The sequence below is a fragment of the Podarcis melisellensis genome, assembly GCF_964234715.1.
Source record: "Podarcis melisellensis genome assembly, chromosome: Z".
Taxonomy (NCBI): Eukaryota; Metazoa; Chordata; class Lepidosauria; order Squamata; family Lacertidae; genus Podarcis; species Podarcis melisellensis.
The window spans coordinates 47497547-47522591 of NC_138547.1; the positions used below are offsets into that span (position 1 = coordinate 47497547).

Sequence of the window (25045 nt, forward strand, 5' to 3'; positions counted from 1 at the left end):
CTTAACCTTTAAAGGGGAATTAACAGGAAACTTATTTTAGAGGCTTAAGCAAGCCTGGTAAACCTATCCACTGTGTAAGTTTAAAAGGGAGATGTTACTCTGCTAAATTATAGAACTTGTTAACACATGTTGGAAAGGATATAATTAAACAATATATCCTCTCCTGCCTCCCTGAACATTCCCACACAGACAGGGCCCAAACATGACCACCTGCCAAAGGCTATTTCTTACCACAGCCTAGGCATGCAGGGCCCAGGTTCAGATCCAGATCTCTCGAGCTGAAAGGCTCTTGGGCACAAACTGCAAAGACAGCATCTGTTAGAATAGATCATACTGAGCCAGTACAGATGGACCTAACTATTGGTTCACTTCCTGTGAACTTTTTAGGTCACATCAGAGGGGAGAGAGAGGGGGGGGGGTTTCTTTCTACAGAAGTCTGCACCTCTTATCTCCATGTCCCCACCTCAGTCCCTAGGGCCAGAAGCAAAAGTTCTGCTGTGCAACATAGGCTCACAAGCAGAGCATATACAGGAGCTTTGCTGAGGGAAATGAAACTCTGCAGGGCTGTTCACTAAATGGCTTGCAAAGCAGCCATACTCTATGCTCTTATTGTTGTCAGTTACAGGGCAAGCCATAGCGGAATGGATTCCTTTGGGAGTTTGTGGATTCTCCTTCCTTTGAGTTTTTAAAGCAGAGGTTGTATGGCCACCTGTTAGGGATGCTTGAGTTGAGATTCATGCATTGCAGGGGGCTGGACTAGCTGGACTCCAGTGCTACAATTCTGTGATTCTCTGATTCTAACCTGGTACAGCATGTAGCATGTAGCAGTGGCCACACCCCGAAAAATGGCTTCAACTGGCTGGCTAAACCAGGTGAGAGTAGCCAATGGATTTCAAAACCCCAGTGAGTTGGGGACTTTGGCTGTATGCAAAGATAGGCTCCTGTGGATTGAGTGGATGAGGCCAATAGTGGGTCCAACAGCCAAGAAGATGATTTCTGCACATGCTGTAAAGGAAAGTGAGGGGCAAATGGGCCTGGTCAACCTGGGAAGGGAGCCCATCTGGGAAAAGGAGAATTCTGACCCTAAACCTCTGCTGCCTTGCACGATACAGTGGTACCTCAGGTTAAGAACTTAATTCATTCTAGAGCTCCGTTCTTAACCTGAAACTGTTCTTAATCTGAAGCACCACTTTAGCTAATGGGGCCTCCTGCTGCCACCGCTGCGCGATTTCTGTTTTCATCCTGAAGGAAAGCTCTTAACCCAAGGTACTATTTCTGGGTTAGCGGAGTCTGTGACCTGAAGCGTCTGTAACCTGAAGCATCTGTAACCCGAGGTACCACTGTATATTCAAGAGAGGAGAAGACTAAAGAATGAACCCAACACAAATCCAGAATGGAATCTCCAAGAGTGGTTGGATGGCACCTTGTACACCTCCTTCCAGCAACTCCTGCAGCCAAGCTGATGCCAAATGTATTATTGCTCTTTCCATTTGGACCAGATCAGTGAGCTCAAGGGGGGGGGAGGGTCTTACCATCTGGGCAGCCTAGGACCTCTATGCACCCAGTGCCAGCTTGTGCAATGGGGTGGTCATTTCCCTGCTAATTCAACAGTTTAACTTCACCCCTGTAGGCATGCTCCATTGTCTCTCAAGTCAGATGGATGCCAACAAAAGCCTGCCCAGAAACGTAATTTTGTCCACCCTCAAGCATTTAACTGCATTACCCTTTTCAACATACATGTACTCTGACTTTCTCTATGTTCTTCAAACCTTGTTTTCCACAACAGCCTCCCCCTTAGCCTTAAAAGGCATTTATGCCTTTAATAATTTCTTGCATAGTCAGAACCTTTGGAGCACCTCTGTTTTCATGAACCTTTGTCCCTCTTCCTGTTCAGACTTTAACTCTTGCAACAACCTTAATTAACATTTCAATTTTGTGTGCCCTTTTCAAGATGGCACACTGAGTATCCTGTATCTCAAGCTGGGTTAGCCTATGAAGCCACTGAACCAGACATTAACCTGAAAACAGGATGCTTACTACAGAAGTAAATCCCACTATCAGCTTTTTTAATCAGAAGGTGCTGCTAGGCAACCATCTTGTTAAACCATGAGAAATGCCAGCCCCTCATTAAACACATGGATTGCTTCCTCAGTTCTCTGCACTTCAGCCTCTACCTGCCCCGAAGAAGTTACGTAATGACAACAACTCAAATAAATAATAATACACTCTTCCCCTCTTTGCTTCTGGGTGAGATTAAGGGCTCATCCATACTTCTGCTTGTGATATGGCTAGAAAGCACCATCTGAGCAGTTTTCCCTTTGCAAGGGAAAACCTGCTCTGTAGTGATGGCTAAGGACAAATGATGGTGGGGAAAGCCCCAGTTGACTGTTTGCTCTGATTGAATGCTAAAGAGCAGCTTTCTGGAAGTGTGGATGAGCCCCTAGTGCCATATTATTTTGAATGACTATTTGAACAAGAGAATCTATTTCCTCTTGCAAATCACCATTAGTTCTCATAGTACTGCTAAAAGCAATAGCAAGCTTCTCAGATATATTAGATATGGCACATTCCAGTTCTACAAGCCCTAAATTTGGAAACAGTTTGGACATGACTTTTTGAAACACAGTGTGTCTGTCTGTTAAGGGGCTTGCAGTTGCTTCTCCCGATTCTCTTCTATGTGCAAAGCTGCCTTAGTTCAAAGGTTCCTCACCTGTGATGTTGCGGGTGATGGTGACGTTGGAAAAATGATCCCCTTTGAGCCACCCCCCACTGGCAGCCTCTTATAGGCCATGCTGCCACAATGAAAACACAACTCAGGCATGATAGCTACATTGCCAGCCCCCAACAAGGATTGACCTCAGGCTGCGAGAAGACTATCTAGGAGCCCCCAACCTGGCTCTGATATACCCACACAGCATAACAGCATAACCCTGTGTCAGTGGGGATAAACACTATCCCCATAACTTAGGCGTGTCCAGTTCATGACCTCCCATGTTCTGTCAGCCAAAGAGTGGAATCAAACTGCAGGCTGTTGTAAAATTGATCTGAAATATGTTATGTACCCTATTCTACTCCCAGGGTACATAAGTAGCCTCACAATAAGATGAATACCATTAAACAATCTTCAGAAGGCTGTGCCTAGCCATAGAACATAAGTGCAGGCTTCTTGAGGTAAAGTTCCCATAGATGGAGGATGATTATCCGGGAGTTTTCCAAAACATTTGGAACATGTAACTTCTACATGGTCAAAAAATAGAGGAAAGGTTAGATAGGAAAGCATTGCAGCCCTTGAGGTCCTGGTTGTTTGCAGAAGGATAGCTGCTGTAGGTCTAGAGCTTTTATCTCACTCTCAAGGCACAACAAAATCATGCACAAGAACAGTAATGATGCAGTACAGGAATAACAGACGTCACAAGCAGATAGTTAGACCTTCACCACTTCACAATTAATTTCCGTTGAGTTCATTCTAATTTAATTTATCCAATAACATTTATATACCATTGGATTGTCAAAAGAAACCCCTTTATGCAGTTTGCACCCCCCAAAAAAGCCTCACAAAAATGTTCGAGGAAGCAGTGAACAACAGGTACATAGTTTGAAACTTTATAGCACTGAGCTCCAGTGCAACTCCTTCCTGACCCAGACGCCAGCCATCAGCCCAGGAATTGCCCCCACCTCCCCTCTGACCTCCTGTGGGCCTGGCCCAGTTCCATGCTGTTAGGACCTCCATGTATAAATTGTTGCTCCAAGACACAGAATGCCACTGGAGACAAGCTGTTGGGGAGAAGCAGCATGTGGAGAGGTTGCTTTCCTGCCTGGCTTGTGGGCCTCCCAGAGGTATCTAGTCAGCCAGTGTGTGGAACAGGATAATGATGTGTTTATTGCATTATCTCCAATGGCTAGGCTTCACTCCAAAGGCAGCTCCCAGCCCAAAGTGGATGGGCATTGCCCTTCAATTGGTGTGTGTGATTGATTATGCAGGGAGGAGCTTACCCCCCTCCCCTCATTTTTATTCATGTTAGCAACCCTTGTGGAGGCCAAGCATTATTCTCCCACCATTCCTCCATGCAGCTCAAGGATCTCCCCCCTCCTCATTTTATGCTCACAACAACCCTGTGAGGTAGGTTAGGCTGAGAGACAGGAACTGGCCCAAGCTCACCCATGAAACAGCTTCATGGTTGTGTGGGGATTTGAACTCTGGCCTTCTAGGTCCCAGCCCAACACTCTACCCACTACACCACACAGCCAGACCTCCCCCCCAGTCTGGAGTCCAATTCCCAGAAACTTTAGCCAGGGCTGCCCTGTGATGCTGGAGCTGTGGAAATGCACCCATTTGGGCTCTCTTTCTGCTTCAGCAAGACAGTCTCTTAGGTTCTCCTTGAGGGCTTTTAAGACCAGAGAATGCACATCTTGAATAAATGAAAGTCAAATGGACAAATAACAGCACCACTTGTGTTTATGTTGAGCACCCAAGAGCTACAAGCTGCAGCTCAAGAATGACCAGAGCGTAGACCAGAAATAGGCATGTGGTCCTTGCCTTCCAGCCTTTCAAGAGTCAGATGATTCCATGGGCATAGTGGGGGGGGGCAGCTGGGCAGCTCCCCGCATCAAGTAAATAAACAGCAATACCTAGCTAAAAGCAGAAATAATTAGAATATTTGAAATTGAAACGCTCGCCAAGATACTGCAATCTCCCTCCCTAACAAGCATTTCTCTAGAAAAAGTCAGTGCCTGCTTTTGCTACACTTATGCATGTAGCATATAATTTACTACTTTGTTGAAATGTATGAGCCACTCTCTGCAGAACATCCAAATTTAAGATCCTACAACAGTGGGTCTAACTGACCATCTCTCTTGCTCAGCCAGGCACCACTTGTGCCCTGGAGCAGCCATTCAGTCCCTTGCAGAGAGCAAAGACCTGGCTAAGGTCGAGGATGACAAGGGAACATCTCAATGGGCTATGCTTACTCAGCTGCAATAGAAAAGAGGAGGAATTTGAGAAGGAAGCACCAAAAAGCTTTTCAGCAAATCCAAGAAAACTTGTTTGAGCCTAGATTTTAAAAAAATGAAAATGAAAAAGGCATGTTCTTTAATTTTTTTGCAAAATATACTCATTAACCACATGATGTTACTGTTAACTTCCTAGTTTTCAGATGACTGAAGATTTTGACAGATTTTTCTGAGCACTAGAAGTCAAAAGAAAGTAAATTAAAACAACTGTTGTTGAGACATTTCATTCTGAATCTGCTAGACAGAACCAGACAGAGGATGATGACAGGTGGGTGTTCTCCCCCCCCCCCCAGCATAAATCCTGGCTATGCCCATGGAGGGCTCTGGACTAGTACTATTTTTCATCCAGGCAAGCAGCAGGCATTGTCACAGGTACAGGTTTTCCCCACCTGGATTTAAATACTTATAATGAGTTCCAACATATGCAGACTAGAAAAGATATCTACTTCAAGGGCTTACTGGAAGAAGAAAGTCTTTAGCAGGTGTTGAAAAGACAACATACAAAGTGCCTGGCTATTATTTTAAGGAGAGGGAATTCCAAAGGACAGGGACCCCCCACCAAAGACTAAGTTCCTATATTGTGTGGAAGGGAGTCCCTGATCAGATGGTTTTAGTGGAATCATTATCAACAGCATCATTCTTGCATTTTTTGAATATGGCTTTTAAAAAGGACTGTGCAAGCTCATGGAGGGAAGACTATCAATGGCTACTAGTCATGGAGGCAGCAATGCTTCTGAACACCTCTTGCTGGAAACTGCAGGAGGAGAGATTGCTCTTCCATGCGGGAGCTGCTTGCTGGCTTTCCGCAGGCACCTGGGTGGCCACTATGAAAACAGGAAGCTGGACTAGATAATTTCCCAGACTCCCACCTTTCATGCCTCCTTCAAACTTCTCGGCAAATTTATTGCTAGCAAACTGATCAAGACCTGGACAAGTCAAAAGGTGGATTTGGATTGCTTTTAAGTTGCATGATATGTAAAGCTAAGTTTAATAAACAAGGCAAGTTTGCAGCTTACTTCACCATTTGAAGTGCTTCGCTTAGCCATCTCTCTCTCTCTCTCTCTCTCTCTCTCTCTCTCTCTCTCTCTCTCTCTCTCTCTCTCTCTCTTGCCCCCACCTGGAACAAGTCCTGCGAAAGAGTTGAAGCAACCACTCTTTGAAGTGTGTTTTAAACTTCTTCTCCTTCTCTTCCTTCGTATTTATTGTATCAGCATACTGCTCCATATTAATGTTCTCTGAGCAGCCTGCACTAAATGAAAATAATTCCAACTAAATCTTGTCAGAAGTCCCTCCCAGCATTAATGAGCAACTTTCAACCCTTTGAATAAGACTTGCCAAAAACCAACAGGCTACTGTTCTCCGTGCTTATGTATCAACACTGGATGCCGATGAAGACATTAAAGAAAAAAATTACTCTTAGCTGGCTACCATCCTATCAGAGATGCCTAAGGAGGATAAAAATTTCCTCCTGGGTGATTTTAATGACCCATTTCTGTGAGATTTCTGTGGCCTGGGACTATTGGGAAAGAAGGAATTGGCAACAGCAACCAGAACGGAATCTTACTTTTGACGATATGTGCAGCACACAACCTTGTTATTACCAACACACTCTTTTGACAAAAAAATAAATTTAAAACATCTTGGAGGCACCCTCAGTCAAACCGCTGGCACCTCTTAGACTATGTAATTGTCCGAGCTGAAGATAGCCGTGATGTGCTCAGAGCTATGAAGAGTGCCAACGATTGTTGGACAGATCACCGATTAATATGCTCCATGACGGCTATCAAGATTACAGTGGTACCTCCGGATGCAAACGGGATCCGTTCCGGAGCCCCGTCCGCATCCCGAATGGAACGCAAGATGTGATGGCGCGTCTGCGTGTGCGCGGGTCATGTTTCGGCACTTCTGCGTGTGCGCGTGACGTCATTTTGACGGTCTGCGCATGCGCATGCGACGAACCGCGGAAGTAACGCACTCCGTTACTTCCAGGTCACCGCGGAGCGCAACCCGAATTTGCCTAACCCGAAGGGTATTCATCCTGCGGATATGACTGTATACTTCAACGCAGGCTTCAAAGAAGGAAACCAAGGCGCAAAATGAACACTCAAGCACTTCAAGTTCCTATTAAGCAGGATTGCTTCCAAACGACTCTTAAGGACCATCTGCTTTCGGAATTCCCTGATAACATCGGGGAACACTGGACTAAGGGAAAAACATCCATTATTGCAGCCTTTGAACAAATTATTGGATACCAAACCAAGAAACACCAGAACTGGTTTGATGAGAATGACAGTGAGATTGAATACGTTATTGACAAGAAAAGGAAGGTCTTTCCGATCTGGCAAAGAGATAGAAACTGTGCCACTAAGAAAAAAGCCTATGCTAAGGCTGAGGTTGAAAGAAGAACCAGAAAAATAAAGAACACTTGGTGGATAAAAATGCTCAAGAAATCCAGCACGTAGCCAACATTCATGATGCACAGAGTTTCTTTAAAACCACAACGACCATCTATGGGCCAATAAATCATGGCATATGTCCCCTACATTCAACAGACTACCACACTCCTAAAAGATAAATAAACTATTGCACTGCACTGGAAAGAACATTACCAGCATCTCCTTAACCACATCTCCCCTGTACCTGCTGGGGTCCTCTCACAAATTCCCCCAAAACAAGTTAGAGATGAACTTGGGGTATCTCCAAATCTGGGAGAGCTGTGTACAGCTATTAACCAAATGAAAAACAACAAAGACAGCAGACCTGATGGGATACCTGCCAAAGTCTTCAAAGTGGGCGGAATTGAATTTACACAACAACTTCACAAGCTAACTGAAGAAATATGGGAAAGAGAGGAGATCCCAACAGACTTTAGGGATGCCAAATTATCAATTTCTTTTTTTTAAAAGGGTGACAGAACGGATTGTGGAAACTATTGAGGCATCTCTATTAGCTGCGGACAGCAAAATTATTGTAAGGATCTTAGCAAACCATCTCTTAACAATATCCAAGGTAACCTTTCCTGAATCCCAAAATATTTTTAGACCTTCTAAGGGGATAGTGGACATGATTTTCACCACTCGATAGCTTCAAGAAAAATGCAGACAGTAAAACCAACCCCTGTCTATGGCGTTTATTGACCTGACAGGCCTTCAACACGGTAAATCGTAATGCCCTGTGGACTGTCCTTCTGAAAATTGGCTGCCCAGATAAATTTGTGAATATTATTCAGCTCCTCCATGATAATATGACAGCAACAATTGCAGATAACAATGGCTCTCAAAGTGAACCATTCACATTGGGATCAGGTGTTGAACAGGGTTGTGTTATTGCCCCAACTCTATTCATTATTTTCATTGCCATTTGTCGAAGGGAAATTCCCTACTGAAGTAGAAATCATATATCCAACAGATGGAAATCTCTTTAATCTGAGTATGCTGAAAGCAAAGAGGAAAGTAACTGCAACTTCTGTCATAAAGCTTCAATATGCTGATGAAAACGTAATGTGTGCGCACTCAGAGGATAACATCCAAACCATCCTCAATATCTCCGTAGAAGCTTACGAAAAGCTTGGACTATCATTCAACATACAAAAAAACAAAGTGCTGCACCAACAAACACAAAACAACCCCTGTGCAGTGCCTCAAATCCAACTCAGTTGTGTAATGTTGAAAAATGTCAATCACTTTTCCTACCTGGGCAGTTACATCTTTCCAGAAGGGCCAACATTGATGCTGAAATCCAGCATTGCCTGAGCTCTGAGAGCAGCTTTCTCCCAATTGCAGTGCAGAGTGTTTGAGGACCAGGACATTTGCATTGAAACAAAAATGTTTGTTTACAAAATTATTGTACTACCAACCTTACTGTATGCTTGTGAAACATGGATCACTTATAAATGCCATCTCCAACTCCTTGAAAGATTAATCAATGGTGTCTCTGAAAAAAATTACACATCACTTGGGAAGACAGGTGAACTAATGCCAGTATACTAGAAAAAGCAAAGATCACCAGTGTCGAAGCAATGATTCTTCAACATCAACTTCGTTGGACTGGTCATGTTGTATGGATGCCTGATTATCGTCTTCCAAAGCAACTACTCTATTCCAAACTTAACAATGGAAAGTATAATGCTGGTGGTCAACAAAAGAGGTTTAAATACTCTCTCAAGGCTCATCCCCCCCCAAGTAGTATAAACACTGACAACTGGGAAACACTGGCCTGTTAGTGCTCCAATTGGAGAACAGCCTTTACCAAAGGTGTCATGGGCTTTGAAGATGCTCAAACTCAGGATGAAAGGGAGAAACATGGTAAGAGGAAGGCACGCTTGGCAAACCCACAACATGATCAACTCCTACCCAGAAATCTATGTCCCCACTGTGGAATGTGGATCCAGAATTGGCCTCCACAGTCACTTATGGACTCACTGTTAAAACTGTGTTTATGGAAGACAATTTTACTTGTCTACCAGAGATCGCCAAAGATGAAGAAGAAGAAGAAGAAGAAGAAGAAGAAGAAGAAGAAGAAGAAGAAGAAGAAGAAGAAGAAGAAGAAGAAGAAGAAGATATTCCAGAATGCCCAGGTTCCCAAATCCCCTGGTTGGCTAATAATAATAATAATAATAATAATAATAATAATAATAACAACAATAATAATTTTATTATTTATACAGCGCACATCTGGCTGAGTTTCAGGGGGGTGGGGCATACAGTATTTATAAAACATAGTAAAATATCAAACATTAAAAACATCCCAATACAGGGTTGCCTTCAGATGTCTTCTAAAAGTTATGAAGTTTTTATGTCCTTGACATCTGAAGGGAGGGCATTAAATAGGGAGAGTGCCACTACCAAGAAGGCCTTCTGCCTGCTTCCCTTAACTTCACTTCTTGCAATGAGGGAAACAGCAGAAGACCCTTGGAGGAGGACCTCCTTGTTCGGGTTGAGAGATGGGGGGTGGAGATGCTTCTTCAGTATACAGGGCTGAGGCTGTTTAGGGCTTTAAATGTGAGCACCAACACTTTGTATTGTACTCAGAAATGCACTGGAAGCCAGTGAAGATCCTCTAGGACCGGTGTTATACTGTATGGTCCTGGCAGCCACTCCTAGTCACCAATCTAGCTGCCGCATTCTGGATTAGTTGTAGTTTCTGAGTCACCTTCAAAGGTAGCCCCACGTAGAGCACATTGTAGTAGTCCAAGTGGGACATAACTAGAGCATGCATCACTTTAACAAGACAATCTGCAAGCAGGTAGGGTCTCAGCCTGCGTAGCAGATGGAACTGATAAACAGCTGCCCTGGGCACAGAATTAACCTGCGCCTCCATGGACAGCTGTGAGTCCAAAATGACCCCCAGGCTATGCACCTGGTCCTTCAGGGACAGTTACCCCATTCAGGACCAGGGAGGCCTCTACACCTGCCCGCCCCCTGTCCCCCAAAAACAGTACTTCTGTCTTGTCAGGATTCAACCTCAATCTGTTAGCAGCCATCCATCCTCCAACCGCCTCCAGACACTCACACAGGACCTTCACTGCCTTCACTGGTTCTGATTTAAAAGAGAGGTAGAGCTGGGTATCACCCGCATATTAATGAACACCCAGCCCAACCCCCCTGATGATCTCTTCCAGCAGCTGCATGTAGATGTTAAAAAGCATGGGGGAGAGGACGGAACCCTGAGGCATCCCACAAGTGATAGCCCAGGGGCTGAACACTCATCCCACATCACCACTTTCTGGACATGGCCCAGGAGAAAGGAGTGGAACCATTATATAACAGTGCACCAGTTCCCAACCCCACTAGCCAGTCCAGAAGGACGTCATGGTCAATGGTATCAAATGCTGCTGAGAGATCCAGCAGATCCAGGAAACAGCTTTCACCTTTGTCTCCAGCCCACCAAAAATCATCGACCAGCGTGACCAAGGCAGTTTCAATCCTATGATGAGGCCTGAATCACAATTGGAAGGGATCCAAATGGTCCGCTTCTTCCAGGTGGGCCTGGAGTTGTTCAGCAGCCAACCACTCAATCATCTTGCCCAAGAATGGAAGATTTGAGACTGGACGATAGTTGGTCATATTGTCCTAGTCCAAATATGGTTTTTTTAAAGAAGTGGTTTAGTAACCACCTTTCAGTGGGTCTGGGTAGGCTCCCTCACAGAGGGAAGCATTCACCACCCTGCATTGCCCATTGCCCAGTCCTTCCCAGCTCGCTTTTATCAGGCAGGATGGGCAAGGATCAAGGCTTCACTTGTCCAAGCAGCCTGTCCACATCCTCAGAGGTAACAGATTGGAATTGATTCCATGCAACTTGACTAGACAGGACTCTAGCATAGGGTTGCCATACGTCCAGAATTTCGCTGATATATCTGGAATAACCCAGCCAACAGCAGTGTCTGAGTGGAAATCAGCAAAAAAACAAAAACCCCAGAAAAATTTGGGTGTATGGCAGCCCATGCTATTTTTGCTGATTTTCCATAAAAAAAGCTCAAAAACTTTTCTGTCTGGATTTTCACTACTCTAGCACTTTCCTGCCCCAGCCCTGCTCCCATAGTGGAGGGTACCTTCTTTCCAAATCTGAGCAACTTTATCTGGAAAAAAAAATTGCAAAATCATTGCAAGAGTTATTGGGACGCTTGGCCTGGATGGCAAAGGTGGTTCTGTTAGATCATGAACCACCTGAAAGAGTCTCCTGCTGCTGGTTTTTTGTTTTTTTTGTAGATGCAATGAAGAAGATCTTGATAAGATATTCAAAACCACAACTTCATCATATGACCCCATAAAGCCAATCGGATACCTCATTGCAGTTTCCCCCACCCTGACTGCCTAGGTTAAGTTCCCACCAGAAATTTTATGATGCTTCAATGTACCTAATGCCATCTGGCTAAGGTAAGCCAACTCAAAGCAGCAAGACCCTAAAAACACAACATCTGCCTTACGTATTTTGAAAGTGATTAGCAGCCTGGTCTGATGTTAACTCAGAAGCAGTAGCATAGTGGCAAACTCAGATGTGCAGAGTCATTTCATAATAGTCACAGCCAAGGCAATTTCTAAGATTACAAACCTGCTAAGATTCTAAAATAATCTCATGGTTATAGCATAATTATAACTATGGATGCATCGCAGCCATCAGTGCAGCTCTCCCTGTGTTGCCTTTCAGCAACAACCATTTCCTGGGCACATGAGTACAAGGGCAAAGGATGTGGAGGGCTCCACTGTCTCCTCCTGGAGTGACTTCACTTGTGCCTTCCTTGAAGTTCCCTTGTGTGTAACATGCACTGAAGCACCTTGTGTTTTCCGTGGTCCTGAATGCTCAGCTTTGGCACATTCAGAAATACTCCTCCTGAGGATGAGCTCTCATAGGCACCATGATATGCAAAGGTCTTGTTCCTTTAAGACCACATAGAACCTTAATTCTCAATAATGATGGAATTCAAGGAGGAGAATACTTTTATTTTTATGCATCTTTATTATTTGTAAAGGGAACCTTTGTATGAGTTAACACTTTATTATCCCTTTGGAGCTGCGCTGTATCTCTGTATTTTTATCCTTCCTGGTTGTGATGCTTATGGTTTACATTTTTATTATTTGTTTTCCTCCTTTTGGTTAACACTTGCAGGTTTTGATTTTCATGTTTGCCTTTGATTAAATCAATGCAGTTTTAAAATATAACTAAATAACAACTAAATAACTAAATAGCTAGCTAGTTACAGTAGCACATTTAGATCACTAAATAGATAGCTAGTTAGCACATTTAGATCACAAGGCTTCTCTGCAAAGAATCAAAGAATTATAGATCTATAATGTTGGAAAGGACCCAAGGGTCATCTAGTCCAACCCCCTGCAGTGGAGGAATCTCAGCTAAAGCATCCATGACAGGTGGCCATCCAACCTCTGCTTAAAAACCCCCTGTCAGGGAACTGACATCTAAAGCGCCGGAGGCGCAAAGGCTCACTGAGGGTGAGAGAGCAGTAGCAGCGGAAGAGGGAACCAGTAGAGGGCGAGCAAGAACTCCAAGGGAAAGTGAGTCGGAGGGATGGCTCAGAGACGCTTCAAGCGAAACCAGTGGGGAGGTCTCAGGACCTCCTATAGGGACACCCACACCTCGACGGAAACTGTCACGCCGAGAGGCCAGACGACGTGTTTCCGTTAAGGAGCTTTTATGTTGGAAACGTTTCCGAAAGCAGCCACTTTCGGATTCTACTAGTGATTGACGCAGCCATGCTGGAGGGGCTCCGTCACAGGCAGAGGTTTGAAAGCCTGATCAAACTCTGAGGGACTTGCATTTTACGCACAAGCAGCTCATCGTCCCATCACAGCAATCCGAAAGACTCCGAAAGCCAGCTTGTGCAGGGAGAAGCATCATGAGCAATCCAGCCGGAACCGGGGAAGCAGGAGCAGCTGGAGGAGGTCCAAGCCTGGAAGAAAGGTACAGGGCGTTGGAGATCCAGTTGGCGCTGCAAACGGCGAGGCTTGAGGAGAGGAGGGCTCAGGATGCAGAAAAGGGAAAGGAGAAAACCACCCCGCTCGCCAGAAAGGTGCCAGGATTGGTGCAGAAATTCGGGGGGGATCCCAGGAACTATCATGCCTTTAGAACAGAGATGCAATACGCTCTAAACTTGCAGTTTGATGACTTCCCCGATGAGGAATCGCGAGTGGCGTATGTGATTGGCCATCTCGAATCCGGGGCGAAAGATTGGGTTAGACCCCTGATGGCAGCGAATAATGAGATCTTAAAGGACACGAGGAAGTTTTTTCGTGCCATGGACCTGATGTTTTCCAGCGATATTGAGCAGGGGGTGGTGCGAAGGCAGTTAATGGCTTGCCAGCAAGGAAGCAGATCTGTCCGTGAGTACTGGACTGAATTTACCATGTTGATTCACAAATTGGGGTGGGACCTATCGGCGGAGCCCATCCAAATGCTTTTCGAAGAGGGGCTTTCTTCAACCGTCAAAGATGAGCTTTCCCGGGGCCCCAGGGCGGAGTCTATGGACCAGTTAACCAAATCTGCGCTGGCCATAGGAGCGCGCCAGGAGGCGAGGGCTATGGAAAAGCGGGAAGGGAAAGGAGACCGTTGGAGGGAGTTCCGCATTCCAGACATTCCAGAGCCACCTTTCCCGCCGGCAGAGCCGATGGAAGTTGGAACAGCGCGGGCGCGCGCAGTTTCAAATCCCAGTGAAGGGCGGAAAAAGGAGGGAAAGAGCGCCAAGAGATGTTATCTCTGCCAACAGCCAGGGCACTTTGCCAGAGTTTGCCCACAAAGAAAGGAATGGCAAGGGATGGCAGGAGCTGTTGGGGGAAAGGAAGAGGAAGGCAAGGAGCAAGTAAAAGCCAACGCCTGGCTGCCACCGTTGGGGCACAGCAGCCAGGCCAAAGAGCAATGAAAGTGCCCATGCCAGAACCCCCCAGACCCGCTTTAGTGATAGAGGTGTTACTAGAACTGCCAAACGGACACCCACTAAAGGTCAAGGCGCTTTTGGATTCAGGCAGCTCCTGTAATTTCATGAGTAAGGAGTTTGCAGCTGAGCACCAGATACAGACTATCCCTTTAAGTAACCCCTTGCAGGTGACTACGATTGACGGCAGAGAGCTGTTGGGGGGAGAAGTTAGCCAACAGACTGTCCCGATGATAATGAGAGTGGCAAGGCACACCGAACAGATAGCGTTTAATGTGGCCATCCTGGGAGGAGCGCCCATCATTTTGGGGATGAGCTGGCTGGCGCTACACGATCCGCTAGTGGGCTGGCATCAGAGGGTGGTCTCCTTTGGGTCAGCGCATTGCCTAGAACACTGCAAGGAGGGGAAGGTTTCGGGAGGAGACAGAGTCGCCCTAGCGGGGATGGAAGTGATGGACAAAGGGAAGGTGCCCCCGCAATACGCAGATCTGAGCAACGTATTCAGCGAAAGGGAAGCAGACAAACTGCCACCGCATAGACCCTTTGACTGTCAAATCAACCTACTCCCAGGGGCCCAACTCCCAGTAGGCAAGCTGTACGCCATGTCAGACAGGGAGATGCAGGAGCTGAGGGAGTTCATTGACAAAAACTTGAAGCGAGGTTTCATCAGAGAGTCCCGAGCGGTGGGGGGCAGCCCAGTGTTCTTTGTGGACAAAAAGAACACAGACAAACCGAGACTGGTGTGTGACTTCAGGGCCCTCAATGCAGTGTCGGAGCCCCTGGCTTTCCCTATGCCCCGAATTGATGACATTTTGACCAGAGTAAGGAAGGGAAAGATTTTTACAAAACTGGACCTGCGGGGGGCGTACAATCTGATACGCATAAGGAAGGGAGATGAATGGAAGACCACCATGTTTACCCCGTTGGGAGCCTTTGAATACCTCGTTATGCCCTTCGGTCTACAAGGGGGCTCCGCGTGTTTTCAAGCTTTTATAAACCACGTTCTGGGACCTTTGCTCTACAAGAATTGTGTGGCCTTTTTAGACGACGTGTTGGTGTATTCGGAAAATGAGGAACAGCATGTGAGGGACGTTCGAGAAGTGTTGGGCAGGCTGCAAGCCAACCAGCTGTGGGTGAAACTGGAGAAGTGCCAGTTTCATACCAAGGAGGTGGAATTCCTGGGGTACCGCTTGTCAGACAAGGGATTGGCCATGGATCCAGGCAAGGTCCAAGCGGTACTGGAATGGAAGACACCGAAGACCAAGAAGGACGTGCAAAGATTCTTGGGATTTGGGAACTTTTATCGGAAGTTCATCAAGAACTTTGCCCACTTGACGGCGCCCATCACCGACTGTCTCAGCAGCAAGAAGAAATTTGTTTGGACGGCAGAGGCGGATCGAGCCTTTGAAGAACTGAAAAGGGCTTTCGCCTCGGAAGAACAACTTCTGCATGTGGATTTACGAAAACCCATGAGAGTGGAAACAGATGCATCCGACCGGGCGGTAGGGGCGGTCCTTCTTCAACCGGGGAGGAGTGCGTCGGAGTGGAGACCGTGTGCCTTCTTCTCGCGGAAGCTGAATAAGTCCGAGAGGAATTACACGGTGTATGACAGGGAACTACTTGCCATTCACGAAGCATTCCGGAGGTGGAGACATTTATTAATTGGGGCACAACACAAGGTGCAAGTGTGCACCGACCACAAAAATTTAGAGTATTGGAGAACAGCTCGAGTGCTCAACCAACGACAAGTGAGATGGGCACAGGAATTCTCCAAATTTAACTTTGAGATTTGTTATGTGCCAGGCCCAGAAAACGTCAGGGGCGGACGCGCTCTCACGCAAACCAGAATATTGGGAAGGGGAGGGGGTGATCGAAGAGAGACATGTCATCCCGGAGGACCGCTGGGTGTGTGGGGCGGCGATGGTGGGGCAACGAGAACTGGTGGAGGAAACGGAAAATGATGAATATGCCCAGGATAAGCTCAGAGGTCTCAGGGGGGAGGGCGAGAGCCCCGGAGGTTTTGAGGAAAGAAATGGGGCATTGTATTACAAAGGGGCACTGTATATACCCGAAGGTGAATTGAGGGGGAGAGTACTCAAGCAGTTGCATGATAGCCCCACGGCGGGACATTTTGGGCAACACAAGACCATGTGGTTGGTTACCAGGGAATTTTGGTGGCCTAAGGTGAGGGAAGATGTAAGGGAGTATGTAAGAGGGTGTGACCAATGTCAGCGAGCCAAAGGGGAAAGAAGGGCGCCGGCAGGGTTATTAGAACCTTTACCCACACCAGAACGGCCTTGGGAAGCGATATCAATAGATTTTATGACGGATCTGCCAAGGTCCAAGGGGAAAACAGCCATCATGGTAGTAGTAGACCTGTTAACTAAGATGTGCCACTTTGTAGCATGCTCACATGCAGTCACAGCGGAAGAAACGGCGAAGTTGTTTGTGGAACATATCTTTAGGTTGCACGGGGCTCCCTCGAGGGTGATCTCAGATCGAGGCAAACAATTTACTTCCAGGTTCTGGAGGAAGCTCATGAGCTTGTTACACGTGGAAGTCAATTTTTCAACTGCCCGGCACCCTGAAACCAACGGGCAGGCGGAAAGGGCAAATGGCATTCTTCAACAATATCTTAGGTGTTATGTCAATGACAGAGAGAACGATTGGGTCGAAAAGTTGGCGTTGGCAGAATTTGCCTACAATAATGCGGAGAATGTGTCCACAGGGATGAGTCCCTTTTTGGCTAATTACGGGTGTCACCCCAGGGCATTTCCAGGGGAAGGAGGGGAGAGATGGAGCGTCCCAGCGGCTGAACATTTTGTAGAAGAGATGGAAGCCATCCATCAGCAGCTCCAGCTCAACTTAGAAAGGGCTAAGGCACAATATAAGAAGCAGGCAGACAAGAACAGAAGGGAAGGTGAAACCATAAGGGTGGGGGATCAAGTGTGGTTGTCAACCCAAGGGTTGCCGTTCAAAGGGGGTTGTAAGAAACTGAGGCCCAGAAGATTGGGACCCTTTGAGGTGATTCAGCAGGTCAACCCGGTAGCTTTCAAACTCCGATTACCCAATCACATGAAATTGCACCCAGTGTTCCACAGGTCGTTACTGTCACCATACAGGGGAGGAGGTGAAGGGGAGCACGTCAGGGGACCAGCCTTGGAAGAGAGGGAACGCCGCAACCATGTAGCGGAAATCCTCGATTCCAGGTGGAAGGGAAATCAGGTGGAGTATTTAGTGGCGTGGGAAGGGGAACCGGAGTCAGAAAACACCTGGGTAAGTGCGCAGGAAGTCAATGACGAGGTTTTAACAGAAACGTTCCATCAAAGGTTCCCGAGGAAACCTCAGCCGATAGCAAGGTTTAGGAGGGAGTATTTCGGCACCACCGATGAGGAAGAGGAAATGGAAGGGTTCGTGGAGTCGGAGTTGGAAGAGGGAGTGGACTCTGATGACGAAGAGTACCTAGAGAGTAGGAACAGCAACAAGTGGAAGGAAGTGTTCGCGACGTCGGAAGATGAGGGAGGTTCTTTCAAGGGTTTTACCTCCTCACCGCCAGTAGGAGAGGAGACGGGAGGGGGTGAAGGGGGCCCTGGAGGGGAGGTGGATGTCAGGGAACTGACATCTAAAGCGCCGGAGGCGCAAAGGCTCACTGAGGGTGAGAGAGCAGTAGCAGCGGAAGAGGGAACCAGTAGAGGGCGAGCAAGAACTCCAAGGGAAAGTGAGTCGGAGGGATGGCTCAGAGACGCTTCAAGCGAAACCAGTGGGGAGGTCTCAGGACCTCCTATAGGGACACCCACACCTCGACGGAAACTGTCACGCCGAGAGGCCAGACGACGTGTTTCCGTTAAGGAGCTTTTATGTTGGAAACGTTTCCGAAAGCAGCCACTTTCGGATTCTACTAGTGATTGACGCAGCCATGCTGGAGGGGCTCCGTCACAGGCAGAGGTTTGAAAGCCTGATCAAACTCTGAGGGACTTGCATTTTACGCACAAGCAGCTCATCGTCCCATCACACCCCCCAACGAAGGAGAGTTCACTACCTCTCATGGGAATATGTTCCACTGCCAAACAGCTCTTATTGTCAGAAAGTTTTTTCATATGTTTAGTCGGAATCTCCTTTCTTGTAACTTGAAGCCCTTGGTTAGAGTCCTACCCTCCAGAGCAGGAGAAAACAAGCATGCTCCCTCCTCCATATAACAGCCCTTAAGGTATTTGAAGATGGCTATCGTATCTCCTTTCAGTCCCCTCTTTTCTGGGCTAAACATACCCAGCTCCTTCAAGTGTTCCTCAAAAGGCTTAGTTTCCAGACCCCTCCTCTGTACACATTCCGGCTTGTCAATATCCTTCTTAAATTGTGTTCTGACCAAGGCAGAAAAGAGTGGTACTGTTACTTCCCTTGATTATGTTGATGCAGCCTAGAATAGCATTAGCTTTTTTTGCTGCTGCATCACACTGTTGACTTATGTTAAGCTTGTGGTCCCCCAAGACCCCTAGATCCTTTTCATATGTACTACAGTGGTACCTCAGGTTAAGAACCTAATTTGTTCCAGAGGTTCGTTCTTAACCTGAAACAGTTCTTAACCTGAGGCGTGCTTTTGCTAATGGGGTCTCCCACTGGCACGCAATTTCCATTCTTATCCTGGGGCAAAGTCTTAACCTGGAGCAACCACTTCCTAGTTAGCGGAGTTTGTAACCCAAAACGTCTGTAACCCGAAGCGACTGTAACCCAAGGTATCACTGTAATGGTAAGCCAAGCATTCACCATCTTGTATTTGTGCATCTGGTTCTGCTTGTCTAAGTGCAGAATCTGACATTTGTCCCTATTGAAATTGATTTTGTTAGTATGGGCTCAGTTCTCAAGTGTGTTAAGGTTATATTGAATTCTGATTCTGCCTTCTGAGGCATTAGCTACCCCTCCCAGTTTGATGTCATCTGCAAATTTGATGAGCACCCCCTCAATTCCTTCATCCAAGTCATTTATAAAGATGTTGAACAATAACAGACCCAGGACAGAACCCTGCAGCAGAAGTGTAATTTATCCCTCACAGAGTTACCAGTTGTCTTTTCAGTTCCCAGGAGACCTTGGGAATTGCACTTTATACATTAATCATTTGCTCAGCTAGTGACAGTGTCTTGAGCCAAGGAGATAAGTATCTATAAGTATCATCTGAAGGCAGCCTTGTATAGGGAAGTTTTTTTTAATGTTTAATGTTTGATTATGTTTTTATATGTGTTGGAAGCCACCCAGAGTAGCTGGGGCAACCCAGTAAGATGTGTGGAGTATAAATAATAAAATGATTAATATTATTTTTATGGACTAGGACGTCCCTATATTTACTGGAGAAATGTTGGAGTGCATGGATTGTTCATTGCATGGCATTACAAGTAACCCTTTCTACAATGGTCCTGCTGTTCTTCACTCTACTTAGCACTTTCACCTTTTTGCAACCAGTATGAATCTACTGCATTGTGAGGTGGGGGAGGGCAGCATAATTCTACTTGTCATAAGGATGGGAAATATTTTTGCCCTCAAGTCCACGTATGCAGCCTGCATGTCTCCATCAAACCAATCCTTGACAGGGAAAAGGAGCATAATGTGACACAGACTTGCAAAGCGCTGCAGTTTCCCTTCCCTTCCTTATTTGTTGATGCCTTTGGGGAGGAGGAAGATCTTCAGCAAATCTGCTGCTTCTTTCTCCACCTCTTCTTCCCTGCAAAGGGGCACCCAGTCCCCTACCGAGAACCTAAGAAGCCTTGAGAGTGTGTGCCATCACTTGCTGGAGCTCTCTAGTTGTTTGGGGATGCTGAAGGTTCTCACATATCACCAAAGGCAGCAAAGGCAGATATTAAGACGGGATCTGGATTTGGCTAGCGAAAAACCCCAGAAATAAATTGGGAGCTCACAACCATGCTCTTGACTGATATTAGGACGGAGAGGGAAGGCTCAGGCAGATAAGAAGAAGAAGGAGGAGGAGGAGGCTTGTCAACAGGGGGTGCCTACACAGGACGCCTGGTGAACTTCAGCTTTCGCTGTATTGCTTTCCAGAGTAGGGAGCCTTATCCTTCTGGGAAGAAAGCAAGAGGCTAACTCCAGAGAGAGCTCCCAGCTTAGAGGGTCCCTTGAGCATATATGATGTGGTTGCCCGGAGCCCAGGGGTGCCACCTTGAATAAAATATTGCGGGGGCCTACCTAAGCCCCATCCCACATGACACAGTGCACACACACCATTTGAATGGGAATGCCCATCAACTTTAGGGGGACCTGGCCCCTTCAATGTTTTATTGTGGGGTCTGAAGCCCCCACGGCCCTTAGAAGTTGGCTTCTGCCAAGAGGCTCATGCCAGCAGCTGGCAAAAGGCCAGGGCATTGGTGAGATGGATGCCAGATCTTTATCTGCCGTCAACCCACTCTGCAAAATAAGCTAATCAAGAGCCTCTGGCTCCAAGCTGGGGGTGCATTTTAGCACTGATTTTAGCACTGTGAGTGCAAGCGCCCCCCCCAATGTTGCGCCCGGTGCGGCCGGCCCCCCCTGCACCCCCATGCTACGCCACTGTTAAAGTGTTGCTTTCAGCTTCACAACAGAAGTACTCTCAACATATTTAATTAACAATTTTATTTATTAATAAAGGAATATATACCATTAAATATATCAAAGCAGGTTACAAAATCAGAAAGATAAAAGTCATAGGATATAACCATAAACACTAAAAACAATCCAAAAGTAAAAAAGTTAAAGGCGCACCCATATACCATTGTGGGAGGTGTGCCCGCATAGGCCTGGTGGAATGAAACAGCAGGCGTTTAAAAGTTGGCACAGAAAGTGCCCTCTTAATCTCTATTGGCAAGGAGTTCCACAGGTCTGGGCTGATGACTCTAAAGGCTCGGTTTCTCATTGCTGTCAATGGAGCCTCCACAATTCAGGGAATATAAATGCATGCCCCAGAAATTTAAGAAATGAGCTCTCAGGTGCATGCTTGGGTGAAAAGTGGGTCCTGCGTCTCAAAAGGCTAAACTTTAAGGGACAGTGGCTACCAGATTCCAAAGAACCAGTTCTGTCCAGGGGGAAGTAGGGAAGGCAGAAACCTCAACAGGATCCTGAGAATACTTCTCTGGACAGCTATGGCAAGGACTGCAATAAAACAGTGATATATGAACAGTGCAAGCTATAGCTATAGCCCCACTCTTTTGCGGGGGGGGGGGGGCCAAAAAAATAAAGGAAAAAAGAACTGGATGTACATTTCCAAAAGATAAGATAAAAACAAATAAAATAAAACCTACATACAGCAAAAGTGTTTTGTGTTGTGTATGGACCTATTAGCATATATTCAACAGAAAAAACAACGATAATTTACATATAAACTAAACAAGCTATAGCTTAGGGCCCCAATATCTTGGGGGCCTCAAAAAAAATTAAAGGAAAAAAGAACTGGATGTACATTTCCAAAATATAAGATAAAAAACAAATAAAATAAAACCTACATACATCAACAGTGTTTTGTGTTGTGTATGGATCTATTAGCATCTATTCAACACAAAAAACAGTGACAATTTGTTGTTGACAAAGGACAGCTGGACATATAAAGGGCCCCATTACCTCCGGTAGCTTAGGGTGTCATCAAACCTAAATCCGGCCCTGGATATGAAAGGCAAGAGCAACGAGTGATTTCTTAGCAGCAAGCTAAAGCCAAGTGCTGCTGATCTTCAGAAAACCTTTTCACAGACTGTGCTCAGAAGACTAATCTCTATTACAAATACACACCATGTATTTTTAAAAATGATTATAGGAATATAACTGATAATAGAAATAGATATGAAAAAATATATCCTCCAGTTTTCTTTATTTTTCCTTCTCCTCCTCCTCCTGCTCCTGCTCCTCCTGCTCCTGCTCCTCCTCCTCCTCCTCCTCCTCCTCCTCCTCCTCCTCCTGTTCCTCACCTAAGGGAAAAGCCAAAGAACCACGGGTTAAAATTGGTGCCTGGTATGTGCAACCATATGCTGTATTTTCATTAAGCTTTTTTTAATTCTTTTTGGCAAGAAAATGGGCAAACAAGGAAGACAGCAAACCTTGGTGCCCTTCAGAGGCACGTGTGCAGTCTGCTACTGGCCTCTGGGCTCCTGGGGGGAGGGATGCCACCCCTTCCACTCGGCAAAGGCAACCGTGGCATGGCTACCAGCTGCCCACAAAGGCGCACTGAACTGGGCTCTAGACTGTGGTGGGACTCCCCTAAGCCCCAGCCAACATGGCCAGCGCTCATCATGGATGATGGGACTTGAAACCCAACATCACTGGGAGGACCATGTCCCTGGAATTTGTGAAGACAGGATTCTCAAAAATACCTCCTGCTTGCTGCTCCTGGAATCTTGCGTCACACTCCAAGATGTCTGCTTCAAACACCTGAAGTGCCTGATTATCGCTATATGTATTTTGCACATCCCTCCTAAGTCTCTCGACCCCCATCTTCTGAGCCAGATTTTCCTGGAGAGGACAGAGATGGGTAGACATTTACTCCAGGTGTCTACAGAAGACTCAGAGACACTGGTTAAAGAATTTGTGAGTGACAGAAACAAACTAAGCAGGTGGGGTTTTGTATTTATGAAATCTACTAATGAAATTGAGATTTATGTGGGATGTAGTAGTTTTGTTTCTTATGTGGCAAAGTTTTAAAATACGCTCTCGGAGTATGCCTCTTCCTCTTTTCTTTCTTGCACTGAACGTGGTTCTGTGAGGCTGCATGGGGAAGGTGATTGCAGCAAACTAAATAGTTCAGGGTGGCGACATTCTGTGGTGCAGTTCTCGTAACTCGGATCTGTGTTTGTATTTATGAACTCTGAAAATGAGATTTATGCAGGATGTAATAATTTGTTTTCTTACGTGGAAAAGTTTTAAAATACACTGATGATGTTGACTGGCACTTGGACCTTTGGTTAAGTTTGATAATTAATTTGCTTGAAAACACAATGAATTTAAAGGAGGAATAGTGACTGGCCTGGTAGTGGAGAGCGGCAGGTAAGGTGGCAGCGATGGCAGCCGCATAGGTGCAGCAGCAGCAGCAGCAGCAGCAGCCAGGGATCCAAGTCCTGACTGGATATGGTGCAGGACGTAGCACAGCTGGACGAAAGGCGACAGGCTGCACAGGAGTACCTGGGGTGGGAGAGGAGGCGACATTGTATTAGGTTTGTGATTTTCTGAAGAAAAGGAGAAACAGAATGAATATTCCCATTGCTTTCTCAGTATAGGAACCTTTTGCAGTTTTTAATCTATTCAGGATGTCTACAACATGCATCCCAGAAGCAGAAGAGGAAATCAGTATATAGCTCAGAGTGGGTGGCAGAATATTCATGGGCGACAAACACAAACCCAACTGCACATTTGACATCAAGCTGCTGCTTCTTCTTCTTCTTCTTCTTCTTCTTCTTCTTCTTCTTCTTCTTCTTCTTCTTCTTCTTCTTCTTCTTCTTCTTCTTCTTCTTCTTTGTCTCAGCCTGTGTACCAGGCGGGCATGGTAAACAACCACCCTGGACACAGAAATAACTTGCACTTCCATGGACAGCTGTGAGTCTAAAATGACTCCCAGGCTGCGCACCTGGTCTTTCAGGGGCACCATTACCCCCTTCAGGACCAGGGAATCCTCCACACCAGCCCGCCCCGTCCTCCAAAATCAGTACTTCTGTTTTGTCAGGATTTAACCTCAATCTGTTAGCTGCCATCCATCCTCCAACCGCCTCCAGACACTCACACAGGACCTTCACCGCCTTCACTGGTTCCGATTTGAAAGAGAGGTAGAGCTGGGTATCATCTGCATACTGATGAACACCCAGCCCAAACCCCCGATGATCCCTTCTAGTAGCTTTATATAGAGGTTAAAAAGCACGGGGGAGAGGAGGGAACCCTGAGGCACCCCATAAGTGGGAGCCCAGGGGTCTGAACACTCATCCCCCACCACCACTTTCTGATCACAGCAGAAGGAAGGAGAAGACCTACTGCATAATAGTGCCCCCAGCTCACAATCCCCCTAAGCAGTCCAGAAGGTACCATGGTCAATGATATCAAAAGCCACTGAGAGATCCAGCAGATCTAGGAAACAGCTTTCACTTCTGACCCTAGCGCACCAGAGACCGCCACAACCAAGGCAATTTCTGTCCCATGATGGGACCTGAATCCTGATTGGAAGGGATCCAAATGGTCCCACAGGCATGCCTGGAGTTGTTTTGGGAATGCTTGTAGTTATTGCTGTGAAATCCTATGCAGGTTGCCTCTAAGCAAATAGTATTACAAGAGCCAGCTCAGCTATGCATGTTGTATGCAATGTGTTTAACTTGCCCTGCTGTGCCAAATCCTAACCCCTTTATGCCTCCCCTGTCTTGTGGCAAAATCCCAAGCCCATTCCCTGCTATATTTAAAGGCAGACCTCTGCTGAATGCAGCAAGGAGTGACAGAATGTAGTCGTGGAAGGTGAAGGAGGGGGGTGGAGTGACTATTGGCTCAATACAGAGGGACTTACTGACGGGCCCTTTCCACAGAAACAAAGATGTTAATTTGCTTAATTCTTGTTTGAAGTTACAGAGAGTTTCTAATTGATTGGGGTGAACACCATGCAGCTGATATTTTATGCTGATTTGTGTCAAAACAATTAGCAGTACAAAGCCCAGCAAA

At 46.3% G+C, this 25045-nt stretch overlaps 1 long non-coding RNA gene across 2 annotated transcripts in view; it reads right to left on the reverse strand.

The window, feature by feature from the left end:
* Positions 1 to 23383: 23383 nt before the first annotated feature.
* Positions 23384 to 25045, reverse strand: part of LOC309361813 — a 54606-nt gene continuing 52944 nt past the window's right edge. For both annotated transcript variants that reach the window (XR_014164642.1, XR_014164643.1), the window contains one exon: positions 23384 to 23533. This is a non-coding gene — a long non-coding RNA (uncharacterized lncRNA). The remainder of the gene's footprint in view (positions 23534 to 25045) is intronic.